The sequence below is a fragment of the Aulonocara sp. 'chitande type north' Nkhata Bay genome, linkage group LG1 (genome assembly GCF_057382095.1).
Source record: "Aulonocara sp. 'chitande type north' Nkhata Bay isolate Kocher_YH1m ecotype deep benthic linkage group LG1, A_spYH_male_GT1.1, whole genome shotgun sequence".
NCBI classification, from domain to species: Eukaryota; Metazoa; Chordata; class Actinopteri; order Cichliformes; family Cichlidae; genus Aulonocara; species Aulonocara sp. 'chitande type north' Nkhata Bay.
The window spans coordinates 737,424-743,085 of NC_141344.1; the positions used below are offsets into that span (position 1 = coordinate 737,424).

Consider the following 5,662-nt stretch of genomic DNA (forward strand, 5'->3'; position numbering starts at 1 on the left):
GTAAGCCCCGCTGTTTGCCCCCCTCCGCTAAGCAGCTACTTTTCATTAATATTTCCCCACTCTCTCACACACACTCGTTCTCTCACACACACACTCCAAACACAAACACACACACTGTCATACACACACACTCTCACACACACGCGCTCTCACGCACACACAGCATCTCTAGTTAAAAACAGACAGCTGGATTTATTTTTCAGATTTTTACCGTTTTAACCCAACGTGTGTTTGGAGTGTGTGAGAGTTTATTTTGAGTAAAATATTTTTATTTTGACACACACACACACACACACACACACACACCTGTAGGCTGCATGTTCGATGAAGTGAATTTTCAGAATAAACCTTCAGCTCTTCACACATGTGACCATCAGCTTCCAGCAGAGGTCAAAGGTCAGTATGAGCTCTAGGAAAAGGTTTGGTCGGGCTCAGTGTGGACCCAGCACCTTGGGTCTGCCGACTCCAATGGGTTTTTTGAGGATTACCAAATAACCGACAGAAAACAAAGTCAGATTTATCTTGTTCTTTTTTAGTTGATGGATTTTTAAAACATTTTTCTCATTTTTAGTGTCGTCATATTTCTGAGTTTCTCGTTGTTCCTCCGGCCGTCGATTTATCCTCGATAATCGGGGGCCGGTCATTCCCGGCCCTCAGATTTTTCCACCTCTGTTTTCTTTCCCTCCTCTTTCAGTTTCTGGGAAAGACTTCTCTCCCCAAGTAAAGATTAGTTCACGGGCTGCAGAGCGAGGAGGGAGTGATGCTGGAAAAGAGCTTAATGGACAGTCGCCATCTTTGATTTGACGCCTGATTGATCACCCGTCACCCGACCGGGCTTTTGATCTGTTCATTCCCAATAATCTCCTCCTCCTCCTCCTCCCCCCAGACAGGCTGAAGTCACGTCGACCTCACAAACTTCAGCGCTCACCTCGTTCTGTTGTTAGCGCTCTGCTTAACATCTTGCTGAATCACAGATCATTTTACGATGACCTTTAACCTTTGGTGTTTGGCTTTAACTGGAGGATTGCTGAGCGCGCACACACACTGTGGTGTTACAGATGTGAGGCTTTGCTTCATATTTGATTCAATCGTCTGAACGCTGACAGCCACATTCATCAGAGGCTCTTATGGTCAATCAGTGCTGGGGGGTGGGGGGGTAATGGACATGCCGGGAGGGGTTAAAGCCGCGGATAGATGCAGAAGCTAAACGATGGATTTCTTTCTTGAGAATAAACGTGCCTGCTGAAGGAGGAGCTTCATTTCAAACTAGCAGCCACGTCCTATTTTTTCTTCTCCTCTCCTCTCCTCCTCTCCTCGTCCTACAGCTGCGAGCTGAGCGGTTTTGGAAGATTGAGTTTGAGAGGGTGATGTCAAACTGGTTGCCGTGTGGTGACAGAGTTCTGGGAGGATGATTCGGAGTTTTGGGCCGAGGAGCCTGCTTTTCCTTCGGCGTGTTCCGCCGTGACGCTGATCTGTTCCCTGAGCAGCACGTGTGCTCAGGACACGCTTGTCTGAGGTGAAAGTTTGGTCGTGCACGCCACAGCAAGCTCACAGCACGCGCTCCACATGCGCAGACTGTTTTTACTGGACGCCATGTTTCTCATCTAAAAGCACATTTGTGTGTTTCCGTGTCAGTGTGAGGATGTTCAGAGGATTGTTCCTGCAGGCCAGGGCGGCGCGGTGGCGCAGCAGTTAGCGGCGTGGCCTCACAGTGAGGAGGTGAATCTGATGCTCCTTCTCTCACTCACATTTTCTCTTTGTAACCAAACCTTGCCGTTTTCTTGGCATTTACATTTTTGAGTCTCTGCTGAGCTCTTCTGAACATTAGACCCGTTTCTTCTCCCCTTCACCACCCGACACACACACACACACGCTTCCTGCCGTGGTGATGGAGCGCGCTCAGCTGTCTTAAGAGGAGTTGTTTTGCCAGCTTCATTAGCGTTGTGCTAATTAGCCGAGCAGCTGATGGATCTGTGACAGGCCTAATGATTGGAGATGACAAGCTCCGCACATTGTCACGCTCGCCAATTAGCTCTCCACCATCGCTGGATTTAATCAACATGATCGTACGCCGTCCTCGTTTGCCTCCCGTCCACCCCGCCGCCGGTGAGGGTTCATTCGAGGTGACCGTCCTGAGCAGGAGGCTTTATTTTTTCCGAGCTCGTGACATCAGCGGGCTTTTGTCCCCAAGCTTCAAAGTCACACTTCATTGTTCTCACACAGGAAGTTCCACCATCAAACAGCACAGCGCCGTTATTTATCCCCAAACAAAAAAACGCCATCATCAGTGAGGCGCCTGCACGTCTTACATTTGAATTACAAGTCCTCACACACACACACACACACACTCGTGTGAGGACAACAAGTCTTAGTTCATAGGAGTGTGTGTGCGTGAGTGTGTCATTGTCTCCGTGATGTAACGAGATCCATCGTTAAAGTTCAGCTGGTTGAGTTTGTTTAAAGTTTTAATGATTATCTTCCAAACTGCAGCTTTTCATCATAATTCGGTAAAATCAGGTGACGATGAGGCTGAAGATCATGTGACTCGTGATGTTATGGGTGAGCTGATCACTGTGAGGCTCAAACGGAGGGAAGGTTGGCGCTTTCCTCGGTGTGCGACGTCTTTCAGTAGAAACGATTCAGAGACTTTTTGAGCTCCAAAAGTCACGTCAAGGTTTGTCAGATGATCTTTGAGCTCTGGTTAGTCGTAGAAACATGCCACTCGTCTCTGATTTATTTCACCTGTTAGTGAACAGCACACACACGCACACAGACGCACACACAGACACACACACATGGCTGCTGAAGACGCTCAGGTATCAGAGGTCGGCCTTTTTCCTCGGGTTAAGGCGATGTTCACGAAGAACCCCGCGCCGTTTTCGTGCCCATGCGCTCAGCTGCTGCATGTTCGGTCGCCGGTGAACCAACACGGGCCACACGCACGTTTTCCCTTCAAACGAAGCTGCTCCGGGTCTCTTCATCTCTGGAACCGCTGATGACTGTTTTCTTCTTTTGACTTTGTTAAAATTAGATTTTAAGCAAAAAAATTGAAAATGCCAGACGTATACCACGACTCGGATGTTCGGCGTCCTCGACGGCTCGGCGGACGACTGCAGCAGTTAGAATAATAAAGTGTTGCGTTCTCAAACACAAACTGTTGAGCTGGTTTTTTGCAGGTCTTAGAAAACAATGTGAGGAAGGAAGCCTGTCTCCAGCCGAGCGGCACTTTCCTGATGTCACAGAGTTAAAGTGGGAGTGGCTTCCACCGCCTGCTCCAACATGGCCGATCTGCAGCAGCTTCAAAAAAGGCCGTAAAAGGATTTTTAAGAAAACACGATCTGATCACGAACCAGCGTTATTCTGGTGACTCGATATCTGAGGGTCTTTTTCACGTCCGGCCTGCCCTAATCAGGCGGTAACCACGGTAACAATGCTACAAACTGCTACATATGGACATTTGATCGCTGTTTCACAGTCGTTACGATGTTTCCACGTCATTATTTGTTTGACTCGCACACTGTGATTGGTTCCTTAAAGCTGTGATATTATTGGTTCCCCAGCCTGCAGGGCGCTCACTCGTACGTAACCTCGTCTACAAACCGTTCGATTCAAATCTCAACAACAGTCACCTGAAGGTGTTTATAAAGTAAAGACCTGGCAATCAGAAATGGGAAGCAAAGAGACATCCATCAGAACAAGGATCATGGGAATCCCCCGGCAGCCTACGTCTATTGCAGCATAACTAAGGGAGGATTCAGGGTCACCTGGTCCAGCCCTAACTATATGCTTTAGCAAAAAGGAAAGTTTCAATCTTAAAGGCAGAGATAGTGTCTGTCTTATGGTGAATGTGAGTGGATCTCAGCTGAGAGGACACATCTGATACCAAACAGGAAGTGTCACCATCGTGACACCATCAGTTTCAGGCGGAGAACTTAGAAGTTTACCTGAAAAATAAAAAGCACATTTCCGGAAAAATAAGGAAATGATGTGTTGTGCACAAAGAGAAGGACCCAAAGCAAAGCAGGTTTGGTGTTTTTGTGGTTCTCAGACTCAGAGACGTAGCCCTAAAATTTGATCTTTATCTGGAGTAAATATATGAGGTCAGATGAGCTGTGAGGTCAGAGACGTGTACGGGAATACGCCACGGTCTCTGAAGCTCGTTCAGCGTGAGGCTGGAACACCAAGGCCGTCGTCTGTGACCCGCTGCGGTTAAACTCGGCCCCTTAATGAAGCATTTGAAGCTGGCGGATGCTGTGATTGTACCGTAGTTAAATATTGGATCACAAGGACGGACAGGAAGCCATTGACACTGTAAAGCAGATTATGCGCACAGGCGGGAGGAAGCAGAAAGGAACGAAGAAGCCGGCGAGCAGACAAACGACAGTCACGGGGGGTCCCCCCCATTCCTCCAGGATAAGTGGCTGATGGTTTCTAAACAGTGTTTCTTCTCCTTCTCTCTCACAATCCTCCGTCACGGCTCCCATTAGGTTGACAGCTGTCAATTAGCCTCCCTTGGTCTGGCGCTCTGCACTTTATTGCCGGCAGTTGATGCTGTCATTCGCTCCCAGTTTCGCCTTGAGCGTTATCACGAGCGCTCAAACAGTCGATAGCTGATGCATCAGCAGTTATTTCTTAAATTGGCTCACAAGGCTGCATCCGCTCCTCCTCATTTCTTCTCCCCCCTCTCCTCTGTCTGCTCCCTGCTCACCTCCTCTTCCTCTCCAAACACCCTGGTGTGTGTGTGTGTGTGTGTGTGGGGGGGGGGAGTCAGAACAACAGCAGCTAAAACATCAGCAGTGTGTGTTTAAAGGGAAATCGTTTTCATTCTTGAAGCGACACAGAGAAGACGTGACGGAGGGAAGAATGGCAGGTGTGTGTGTGTGTGTTCAGGATAAACAAGGTTTCTGTGACACACACACACACACACACTGGTCTCACAGATTATTACTGAGACAGCTACACAGCCTGCTTTGAGATTTTCTTTGCTCCCACGCTCTTCATCACAGAGGGTTCCTAATCATCGTCATCATTTCCCTCAAACTCTGAATGATGCTTTGAGTCTCTTTAAGAAGCTCGGCCGTTCCTCTCCAACTGCTGCCTTTATTTTTACGGCCCGTTAGACTTCCTGTCATGCTCAGGAGACACATCGAGAGACGAGAGGCCCAGTTGGAGGATGAGTTAGTGTTGAGACAAGGTGTGTGTGTGTGTGTGTGTGTGTGTCTGTTTTGAGTGTCATCTGGGCTCAGCTCCAGGTCTGGTTTCTTCTTACCCTCAGTGGGGGTTCCCTTTATGTCTGCGAAATGTGTGTGTCCTTCGCTTTCCCACGGAGGCTTTGGCCTAACCCAGACGAGACTGGCAGCCATCAGTCTGTGTGTGCGTGCGTGCGTGAGTGTGATGAAAGGCAGGAGAGCCGGCAGCGAGGACCCGTCTGAAGGTCTGGTAATCAGGGCCAGCCTAAGCTGACATCCTCCTCAGGCTGACAGGGCCTTCCTCTTCAGTCCACAGACACACACAGATCAGAGCCTCTGAAAGTTTTGATCTGAGTGCCGTGTTTGTGAGCCAGCACTGAGCTGAAAGCAGGCAGGAAAAGTGCAGCAGAACTTTATTTAACTTTAAACTTATTAATATATCAAATTTATTGAGCTTTAACCTGCAATCAGGT

General features: G+C 48.5%; 1 protein-coding gene across 2 annotated transcripts in view; it reads left to right on the top strand.

The window, feature by feature from the left end:
• Positions 1-5,662, top strand: part of tshz3b (teashirt zinc finger homeobox 3b) — a 29,271-nt gene that overhangs the window by 1,010 nt on the left and 22,599 nt on the right. The window lies entirely within an intron of this gene.